We start from the raw sequence: 12,258 nt of genomic DNA on the forward strand, positions 1-12,258 counted from the left end.
ATATTTTTCTTGATTAATAAATATTTTTGTAATTCGAAGACATCTCGAAAAAAATAATACAAAAATAATTTTGAAAGAACTTTATTTTCGAACAGATTTGTTATTCAGACATAGTTTATCTAAGCAAAATATACAATACCCGTGACATAGATCACTGGTTCTATATATTGCAATACATAACGAAATTAAGGCGTAGAAACAACATAATTTTAAGTATAAAAATAAGATACCAAAAGGAACAATTGCATGATGTTCTATCATGGATGTAAGCCTCAGGTCCAATACTGTTTTCAAAAAACTTATAATGAAAATCATACTTTTAAAGATTATGGACATCCGACGTACTTAATTCAATAGGAATGTATAAACTTAACGATATCGTAAGCTCTCAGAGAACTAATTAATTAACATCTAGATACGCTGTGTACAACGCGCCTACTATTAGCTCAAAGCAGAACTATTTCATTCGTGGAAGAGAGATGACACTACGTAATGTAATGCACTGTCTTGCTTCCGCAGTGGCACAAGTGCTGCTTTAAGATCCCATAGTGAAGGCACTGGATTTTATTTATAATCCGTTTTACAATTTATTGTATGGAACAGCGACCCGCTGCGAATTATAATTGCGCGATTTGTTATTTACCTTACAAATGGTGAATCATAAGAATTCGATTTTTGCGACTTAGTCATCGTGGAAGTTTTCAAATTATGTTTCGAAAATTATATATTTTGATATCTGTAATTTAGTTTTATCTTCTTTTAAGCTTCAAAAGGCTAAGTTTGATTGCTTTCGAAAATATGTTAAATGTATTTGATGACTTCAGATTTCGTATGTCGCATTTAACAAAAAATGGGATAACTGGAGGTAAGCTATAATATAATAATTTCATAAAATAATTCATTAATCAAATTAAAAATCAATATTCCAAGGTCTAATGAGAAAAATAAAAATTAATATAATGCATTTCCTTTAAAACGGCTTCTTTAATTATTAGTTTTCAATATACAATAACGTAACGCGTAAAGCGGATCTTAAAAGGCCCATTTCTATACTAATAACTATACTCTCACATTATTGATAAACAAAGCATATTTAATTATTATAGTCGATAACTTCGAGTCAAAGAATAACTTTCTTACCTAATCAATAAACTGTAACTTTGATTTCAGTTTTATACAATTCTCGTGATATTAAATATCTAAAATACACTTTGTTCTATATTATGTACGTGAGTGTACTAAAATACAACACTAAAACTATTAAGTAACGCCCACAAAATATTTATTATTACACAGATGATTATTTCTAGCAAATTATTATTAGATTATATTAACCGTCGCCCACCGAAAACCTGACTTACAACTTACAATTAAACTGGGCCGAACAACTAACTGAAGACTTGGAACTATTATTAAATCAAAGTTTTGTAATGTACAATGGTTTTATCCGAAACAAGCTCTCCGTCGTTGTTTTCAGGTTATATCCCAAATTCTATAGATTATCACGTCTATTGCACCGGTATTGATTGTAAGAGATAACTATTCTATTGTAAGAGATAACTATGTTTAAAGAAAAATGCCCTCGGAAGACTATGTAACTATAAATTAGCCGAAAGAAAAAAATTATAATAGTTTGCTGCCACAAGTATGTTTAATATTGAAGTCAATTAATAAAATAAACTTAATGAGTTATAATGTATTCTTATTATAAATCTAAGCAGTTCTTGAACGTAAATGAATGTTTGGATTTCTTGTTAGACATAATAAATTTTACTGTATAAGAATGTATCTATAATATAGATGGTACTAAAATTAACATAGCTGTCCATGTCCATACAAGTTACTCTTGAAGTCAACCTTAACAGTTTCATTGACGAATCGAAGCCGAAGTCACTTTCAATTGTTTGGAAAAACTAATTATCAAAGAAAAAAAGCATTTGCACTGTTGTGCAGAGCGTTCTATTCCTCGAGCATTCCGCGTATGACTGACTTTATTGGGAAATACTGAATAATATTTCATTAAAATTTACTTATAGTTTCAATGAAAACCTAACATTTTTGGCAGAATTTACAAAGGAGTATTATTATTAAAACAAAACTGTGTAAAGGTTGTTATATTGGGGCTATATCCAAACACCATTATTAGACGCATATCCACATATTTAAACATCTGATTAAATAAACTATTAGGAATTTATCACAATTCTAATATTATATTCCTTACATACAGATTTCTCACGAAATTCTAGCGTTAAGACATAACCAAGCATTTAGATTTTTAAATACCCAACTTGCTTTTTGAATACACGCTGGTAGAATGGTCTATCTAAATAAACATATATTTGCTACTAACGTACTGGGTGTGCCTTTTTGACCACTGATTAGTGAATAAATGGAGTATACTGAAGATTTGATTAGTTTTCAATTCTGAATTAAACTACAAGAGTGGCTAAAGTAGTATATACTTGTGCAAACTGATAGAAATACATAATGTCGTATTAGATACCGTTATGTTGTAGTTCGGATCTAAGATCTAAGGGAAGAAAGCTGAGTGATCATTCTTACACTCCATTTGCTTACTACTCTTGTGTTTTCAAATATTATAGTGGCACTGAAGTAATTAGGATTGGAACAAGTTCTGCTGCTTAGCGTCGTTCTCGAAATCACTCCACGCGTTGTTTAGTTCCATAAATATCATTTTAGCTATGTTCTCGTTGGGTGTGCCCATTTGCTGGAAATAAAAAGAGTTTAAGTAGCGTATTGGTTATAATTGGAAACAAAAATGAACAAAAGTTAAGCGTCCAGATGTCTCAGGCAAGTGGAAATTTGTATTAAAATGTCACGTGTCATGAAGCGCCGGTTATCACGGCCGTATGTGTACCTATATTGTTTATGTATGAAGAAGAAGTCCTTCTTCTAGCGAATTACAAATACGACCATCATTTAGTTTGTGGCTCAATGTCGTTTGTTGATAATTACCTTGTCAGGATGAACAGCTAGGCAGGCTTTCCTATACGCGCGCTTGACATCAGCGGGCGATACCAGTTGCGACATATCACAGCGCGCCCAGCGACAGTCCTCCCACACCACTGTGTGTAGTGAACAGAGGAGAGCGCGGATATTTGCCTTTTTGCCCTCCGTCTGGAAAAAACAATTAATATTAGGGAAAATATAGTGAAAGGTACCACTGTAAGTACATTGTCATCCTTCCTTTTTTACACATTCAATTTTTAATATACCAAGTAATAAGAGCCTTAGAACTTACCCAATCATTTATCTTCAATTTCTCCGGGTCCATATCCCTAACCATTTCCTCTTTCCTCATGGCGTTCATAGTTTTGGGGCCAGTGTCCTTCTTGGAGGCGAAGTCGTAGCCCTGACTGCCGAGGAGGTCGCCGAATACGTCCATCGGCTTCTTAGCCTTGTCGTCCGCCGGAGTCTTGGCTGGCTCGAAGTGGGAGCGACTGGAAAATAGGTATATGTTAATGGAGGATTTGATAAGCATTGATTCTAGTGATCTAATTCTAATAATAAAATTATAGATTGTCTAATTACTATTTTTAAAGGGCTGAGGTACCGTAGAATATAATTATATGGATATGATGGTCACAAGTTTGAGATAGAGATCAACAGAAGAGAGTAAAACAGATTCATTCTATAACATTTGAGTCAGACAGTCTGCTATTTTATGTGCGATTATTCCCTATGATATAATAGCACTTTTAATCAAAACACTTTTAACCTACAAGTGTATCACTAACACGTGATACGGAGCTGAATATAGTCAGGTTGAAAGTATTCGCAGTAGATGTATTACTTGTAGTCGGGCTGTCCGGCTTGCGCGCGGTGTGCGGGCGTGTGCGCGGGCGAGGCGCGCGGCGTGGTGGCGGCGCTGGCGGCGGCGCTGGCGGCCGCGCTCAGCGAGCTGCCCGCACTGCCCGCACTGCCCGCACTGCCGCCGCCCACCACGCCCAGCTCCGCGAACGGGTCCTTGCGCTGCGGGGCCGGCTGCGCGCGCTCCAGAGGCACGCTTTGTGAACGACCTACTGACGAAAAGTACTTATTGACATATTGCCTCACTTTGTTATATAAACACAAGACACTCTGGTCTTGAGCTAGGCAAACCGTGTGTAACGTGTAAACATTCTAATATCTTAAATGCAGATTAAAAACATCTATTATTGATTTTGAACAAAAACCTATGCACTCTGTAGAAATATTTGTTCTGGGTGGTAATTGAACTTTGCCAACCTCAAGTTAACAGTAAGTTAGAAACACTAAGTAATAGACCAATGGACCAAGAACCATGAAAAGGTGATGGTAAACTACAGTACAATAAATATGAAAGGCGAATGTTACAACCTATAAAAAATATCCCTATAAATTCAGCAGTTACCTTCATCTTGGAGCAACTGCTGTGGTGTAAGCACTGGCTCTTGTTTTGGTAGCGGGTCGTTTAGACCGAACGGGTCGAAGTTGAGAGGGTCGCTCGAATTCACGTTACCCTTCGCTTCGACTGGCTCCGTGGGGGGAGCAGGTAAGTCACCGAATATGGACTCCGTCGCAAACGGCTGCAACCAATGAAAAACATCGTCACGGCATAGTTCCTTCCTTACATATCTAAATAGTTTACCAAAAGTGTTCCAATTCTCCTAATGGAAGTTCCATGAACAGAAATAACCCGACAGTATAAAGCTTTTTTTCTTATTCACACATGTGTCTCACACACACACATCATTCTTCATGACTCACCTGAGCAGTAGCCTTCTTCCCACTTAGAAAATCACCAAATCCATCATCCGATTGTTTTTCCATCATCCCGAAGAAATCGAAGGAGTCTTCATTCTTGAGTTTCTTCTCTGATTTCGGTTCCTGTGGTGTTCCGCCGAGGTTGAGGAAGTCGACGGTGGTGGGGGCGTGGAGGGGGGCGGCGGGCGCTGCGGCGGCTGCGGGGAAGGTGGCGCAGGTCGTGAAGGGCGGGCGGGCCGGGCTGGCTCCGGACGCTCTTCCCGCGGAGGGTAGTCAGCTGTCACTGTTGTATATATCATGTGATATTAGTGTATAATGTTAATCGTGTATTTATAACTATATATGGTATGTAAATACATGGGTGTTAAAAATTGAGTTTTAACTATTAGATTAATACAGAGCTATTGTGCAAACAGATTGTTCGCAACCTATCAAGCGTATTCTAAATTGTCCTTTGTAAAAGTCAAGAACATTGCTTTTTTAGTTATTTAGATAGGTTACAAAAATGTGTAAAGTATTAGTAAAATTGTAAAATACGTGCCATGAATAGCGCCTGTAGTGCGAAAAATATTAAATAATATTTAGATGATATGTTGCGAAGGGAAATGTGCATTACAATCAGCGTCTTGATTACTCAATCCTTCGATACTTTATGATTTTAAGTTAACCTCCTAGGTTGCATAATTTTAAGCACTCGGTTATGGAAGGCCGTAAGACGTCAGGTATCGAAGAATCGCTTTTGTTCATAATTAATCAAGGCATTTAAATAACTGGAGTCTGGGTGTCATTGTGGATGTGCTTAGGTTGTTGAAAGCCGCAACACCACGATTAAAAATACAAGTGCTATTGAAGTGTGCTAAAAGTAAGGGCTAAAATTCCACGTTTTATGGCTTTTGAAAAATAACAGGAAACTGGTCATGATATTATATGAAGTATCAAGGACTTGGACACGTTTTCATGAATGCTACACACAACACTACAACATACTTATTTTTGGTGCCGCACCAGGGTTGTTGCGGAGATTAGCTGCATAAGAATACACGTAATTATATACACATATATGTAATATAGAAATAAGTCTTATATTAGTACAATATCTACACAAGTAAAAGCATATTAATTAGTTAACTATATAAGAAATTGTAAATGCAATATAAAGTCATTTAGTAATAAAATATAGATATTAAAAAAAATGTCATACTGCCTACAGACCATATCAATTTGTTGAAAAATATTTTCGTTATTCCTGTAATCATATCTCCCGTCCGATCTCTTGTCGGAACAGCAACCCAAATCACTTCAACACAAGAAAATGATCTAATCTCAATTATTCTCCTACAGACAGAATTTTGAAAGAAGACCTCCTAAGCATGATATTACAAGCTTAAACAAACTTATTAGTATATATTTGGACTAGTTAAAAGACTTACCAAAGTTATCGATAGTCTCATCTCTCTCCAAGTTAGTAGAGAACAGTACATCGGGTGTCCTGATCGGGAACGAGTGGTCCTCCTCCCAGAGGTCGGAGCGCGGCTTCCGACGCTCGCCGTTCTGGACTACAAGGCTTATGACGGCGCTAGTGTTGTTCGAGAAGTGGTCGTTCACGGGAGGGATTCGTCTATGCCGTCGATTTCCGACCTGAGTGGAATAAGGTTGTGATTTGAATTTAAGAGTTGTGGAGTATGATGGGTAAAGAATGGACTTTTTAAATATTCCACATTAATAGGGGAATTTTTGTAAAATTTTAAACTCCACTGTAATCTAATTCGACATATAAAAAATAAGTATCTTGAAACATCCGTTATCCGCCAAAAGGAAATCCGTTAAAAAATTACAAAAAAAGGAAATATAATTAAAGAAAGTATACATAAAAACCTAATAAATGGTTAACCTAAATCTAATACCTCAATTACGAGAATTAAGAAAATGTCTTTTGTTTTTGAAAATAACATCTTTCATAGTCATGACTGGACAGTTGTTACGGATAGTAAGAAGTTTACTAAAGGGTATAAGTATTAAAACTCTCTAGAATATAATAGACGATTGCGGAACAGAGATAAATTAATAATACCACAACCTAATAATAAAATGTATAAAAGAAACATGAATTTTACTAGTATATCTACATCCACTTGCCCTGTAAAATAAGATCACTTAAGCTATAGAGTTATAAGAATGTACTTAAAAGATTTCTAATTGAACATTGTTTCTATGATTTAAAAGAATACTTTGAAGCTAAATTATGAAAACTGGGATGCTGAAATATTAATGTAAGAACATCTTTTTTTGGTACTGCCTATTATTTTAATGTTGTTTTATATCTAAAATTCATAAAAGCTAACATTTTATGTAAGCTAAGTGCCCTATTGCATGCCTATGTAGGTAAATTGTGCAGAGCTGTAAACTTATATTAAGACCTTTTAATGTAACCACAATTAATGCAATAAAGATTTATTATTATTATTTGTATCTCTTTATAGTCACGGGATCACTTCAAGTGAAGAGACCCGGTCCTTTTTAAAGGCTTGCACGGGGACACAGGTCCAACATGTAGAGGCCTTGTTGAGAATTTAGTCTAATATGCGATGGGGTATCTACTAGGGATCTTTCACCTCCACTCTATGGGAGAACGGACATGAAGAATCCAAAGTAGATACAAAACTATTGCAAGAATGTGTGTATGAACAATTAGGCTATTATATTATGATAAGTTATGTGGACCAGTTAGTTGGATTTTCCAGAAAACTATGACACCTGTAACTCTACACATGGTAATGTAAATAAATTGGCAGGCGGTGACTCGCCACTCACTAGATGGGCCCCCTATGATACCGTCACGTTGCCCAGGTAACTGGGTTGAGGAGGTCAGATAGGCATTTGCTCCTTGTAACACATTGGTACTTAACTGCATCCGGTTAGCCTGGAAACCGACACCAACATAGTTAGCAAAGGTTATGATGATCATCTTACTACATACCTGTTAAACTTGATGTGGTGTTGGTCGAGAGACAGGAACCCGGTGTGGAAGCTGAGCGAGAGAACAGGCACGGAGTGCACGCGGCCGAGCTGCTGCCGCGCGTGGTACACGCTCACCACCACGTCACCCACCACCGTCGTGTCCAGCGGGAGGGTCACCTAGCAACACGTTATTGTGGTTAGTATATTGATGTAGCATACAATAGCAAGTTTCTTACTCATTCTAAGACACGACTGACAAAAGTGGAGGAAAAGATCGTGAAAAATATTGGATTCCGAAATCGAAGTGCCCAGTCTGTAGTGGGATTTATATAGGCTGGTATGGTGGTATTTATTATTTCAATAGCAATGTGTTAAAGTTCAGAATCGCTTTGTTTAAAGTGTTTCTAGTCCTTCAGAAAGATGTCAAGAATAAATTTAGACACGTATTTTATGTGAACATAATAATATTTGATGGTAGAAATGTGTTTTGAACTCCAGGAACGGTTCACGAATTACTTATCACTACACATTGCTTTTCAAATTCATATCCAACATATCCCTTAATCTACTGAACATAAAAATAAATTCGCGACTCCCATTATCAAATTGAACGCAGTAATTAGTGCATTAACTCACCTTGCTTCAGCCATGCTATAAAGATGCAACCGATCATAATCCTGTAACGTCGACAGCAACATTCTATCCTCGTTGTATATCTCTATGTAGGGTCGCAGCCGTCGCGCGCCTTCGTGAACAACGGCACGGGCTGTATGGTCAGCGAGACTAGCGACACCGGCCGGAAATGAGGGAGAATTGGTTCTGGTCTGTAATAGAATATGTAGTTAGAAGTTTTGGGGAAAGTGACACTTATTGTGATGGGGTTCGTGATCGCGGGGCGGGGAATTTGCATTACTTTAACGTTATTATTTCTCCTGTCAATTAATTGCTAATTGATATTGCTTCTGTGTGTAGAAATGATTTTCTTTTTCTACTACTTCTCATGTCATGGGACACTGATAATTTATAGCAACTACGTTCTGTCGACTACAAATTTTGTACTTCTTTGTGACCTTTGTGGCCATAATGCCACATATTGCGGCTATTTCCTTACCTAATAATGTTAGTGAGATAGTATAGGTATCTCAGCTGGCTGGGCGGCATGTTGATGGGCGCGCGCTTCACCGCGAACATCTGCAGCGCGTCCTCTGGCACCGTGACTAGCTTCGCGTACAGGAGCAGCCCGCATACTAATATGCACGACATTTGTTTGCCATCCTGGAAATATTTAAACATTAGTAACTGTTTATATGGGCTGAAATATGTGTATTTCAGTATTTTTATACACTTTATAGCCTTCTCTACAAAATTCGATTTCAATTTTCATTCAAAGAATTTTAATATAGTTATGATTGGGACATGGGCACTAAAGGATTTAGCTTTTCCCGTATTAACAAATTGTTATCTTTTTTTTATATAGCCTGAAGAAGAGGCCTATCTCTCTCGCTTCCAGACCTCTCTATCTATTATCACTATTAAATAAAAATCATATGTTTTAAGCCTTTGGTTGTCACTAACCGGGCAAGTAATAACAGCGGCCTGTCGCTCGTCCTTGCCCAGCTGCTGGTACAGATGCTGCAGCAGCGCGTACAGCGGCGCCAGCAGCGGCGCGCGGTGCGCGGGCGTGGGCCACAGCGCGCGACACGCGTCTGTCACCTGCACGTGGCGCGGGAAGCTCAGCCGCCCGCCGCGACACGCGTTGTAGATGCAGTACTTACCGCCCGGGTGACGACTCTCGAGGTAGGCCTGGGAGTTAGCATATACAATTACTTGTGAAGTCGCGGTTGAGTTCGAGTACATCAGCTCGAGAGATTAATTTCAAACGTTATTTGTTCTCCACAAATACTCGTCAATGGGAATGATTTAATTTGAAACGGCTTACCCTGACATCATCAATGTGGTTAGTCTTGTATGCGCTTTCTAGGCCCTCGGATGGATAAGGCATAACAATTATGCGACTAGTTATGTAGCTAATATCCAAATCAGTTCTAGCTATGGATCTGAAATTAAACATAAAATATGTTAGATATTTTGAACCAAAGGAAAACCGACTTATAAAAAGTGATTTATTTTATTATCCCAATCAAATAAATTATTTTTTTAAGCCACCACATAAAACCAACTCACTGCTGCACAGTCTGCATGACCTTCGAGGAGGTATCCTTCAAATTCTTCAGAAAGCTACCAGCGCCTCCCTTAATAGATGAGAATAGCCCCCCAGTAGCCGGCAGAGGCGGCAGTGGTGGCTGGTAGTGCGGGGCTGCGGGCGGGCGAGCGGGCGGCGGGGGCCGGCTTGGCTCTGGCGGCCGGGAGTTCGGCACATCTTGGCTATTTGCCACAGGATCTTTGCCGGCTAGAAAAAAAAAACTAGAATATAGATTTGACAGGGGGACATGACAGTTGTTATGGCACATTTTGCATGTCAATGTTTTGATAGACTTGTTATGTTGTAATATAAAGGCTATTTTGATTTCATGTATCTGAGTGTTTTGAGTACTTAGCTACCGATGAATTTTAGAGAAATATAGAATACATTAAGGTGTGTCAATAATTTCGGTTAAATTACAACACTGTGTTCTTGTGTCAAACATTCTTCCAAAATGTGAACAATACAAGGATGAATGGTATAATTACAAAAACAACATAATAGATTATTTGATATTTATTTCTAACATTAAATATCTTACATGTTTATACTTATGCGGCTAAATAGTAACAAAAATATTGCTCGTCTAAACACTAACTCTGTTAAATTAACTAAAAAAATATTCGGATGTTATACAAAACCAATCACTTGTTTAAAAAATAAATCACATGTCACTTACACCAAAAAGTTTTAGGAAAAAAGGTTTTTAATACAGCAATAGAATCTTTAAAAAATAAAATCACAACAATATATTTTTAACAAACATAGATATTGTTGGACAGTATAAAATATTACAAAAATAAACTAAATACTTACCTATTGGTAATAAGTTCCTAAAGAATCCTTTACGGGGTCACGTTGCCGCACTTTCGATACTCAAATTATCTTTAAACGACCGCATATACTTATGACTGGGGCCTCAAGTAAGTATTAAATCAATCAAATTTTATCAGCGCCCACACGCTGTAACGCGCTATAGAGACATTGTATTGAAGGAATTAACCGTAAAGAATTGTTAACCATAAATACGCATACGTTTTCATTCTATACTTAGAACTAGACAATAATGTACGAAGAACCGAGTTAAGTCACGGGAAAATAGAGTGACGTCAGACATGACGTAACAATCCTGCGTCGGCTAATAAGGCCATAAAAAAATATTATGCCTATTTATTTTACTGTATATTGAGCACTTAGGGACGAGGGAAAACTGGGCGATACTCAAACACTCGGGTACTCAAGGTTGTTTAATCATCAGAAAGCGCTTCTTAGTTGCCTATATCCGAAAGACATTTTTAATATGATCTGATTTCGAAGGCCTAAAACCTTTTTTGATTTACGAGTAATGTAGCCCCAGTCATATTTTGGTAGAGATTTTATGATATATACAAAACTGCGCCAACGTGGCCCGTCATAAAAAGGACAATAGTAATACTTGTAAAAATATTCTAAGGAATATTGAAAGTTTAGAAAGTCACATTGCACATTTAAAAATATTTACTTCAGAGAGTAACGTTTAGCTTATATTAGACGCATATTTGGGGCAATCGCTGATTTAGTTTATGTTAAATGAATATAAAATAAAAGCACCTTCAATAACATAGTATTAAGTCTATAGCTGGTGGCATAATATTATGCCGGTACTCTTATAAAATCATTATTTCTGTGGTACACAAAATATATTTGTCTTTTAAATATTTATACTTTCACAGCGCAGTTCGATTTGGTTTAAAATATAGCATATTCATAAAACATCCCAGATAGGTATGAGCAGTACCGTAATAATGGACAAACTATTTCTCAAGCATAATTCAAGACAGAAAAAAAACTTTTTGAGACGATAGAACCTACATATTTTTACAACCTTGCAATATTAATACTATACATACATAGGCATGTAAAATAACAAATGTTATAAACTCTTAGAATACATAACAATAACATACTATGCTAGTCAGAGATGTGAGTCTTAGTTCGAAAAATGTTTTGGATTACAGCATCAGCGCCATTGTACGCCGAGAAAAAAAATATAGCGTGAGAAAAGGCAGTTAATAAGAACTGCCACCAAAAATAGATTAATAACAATTGGTTACTCTATTACATATTCTACTAGTGAAAGTAAATGCTCCAGTTGTATTACAAAGAAGGCTTATAGATTACTAAATAAGATACCGAGAATTTTGCACTTCGCGACCAAAAATATTTTGTATGGACAGGAAAATAGCTAAGGCGTTGAAGAAGTCAACACCAGGAGAAACAAAAGAGAGAGGCTGAGTTTGAAGAAAACAAAATATGAACAGCATTACACATCATTATTTTGCTAATAAAATAAAACTCTTCTCTTCTCT

The 12,258-nt window shown here is 36.9% G+C and overlaps 1 pseudogene; it reads right to left on the reverse strand.

Moving 5' to 3' along the window:
* Nucleotides 1–65: 65 nt before the first annotated feature.
* LOC113495071 overlaps nt 66–12,258 on the reverse strand; it is a 22,058-nt pseudogene continuing 9,865 nt past the window's right edge.

Source organism: Trichoplusia ni, chromosome 6, assembly GCF_003590095.1.
Source record: "Trichoplusia ni isolate ovarian cell line Hi5 chromosome 6, tn1, whole genome shotgun sequence".
Classification (NCBI taxonomy): Eukaryota; Metazoa; Arthropoda; class Insecta; order Lepidoptera; family Noctuidae; genus Trichoplusia; species Trichoplusia ni.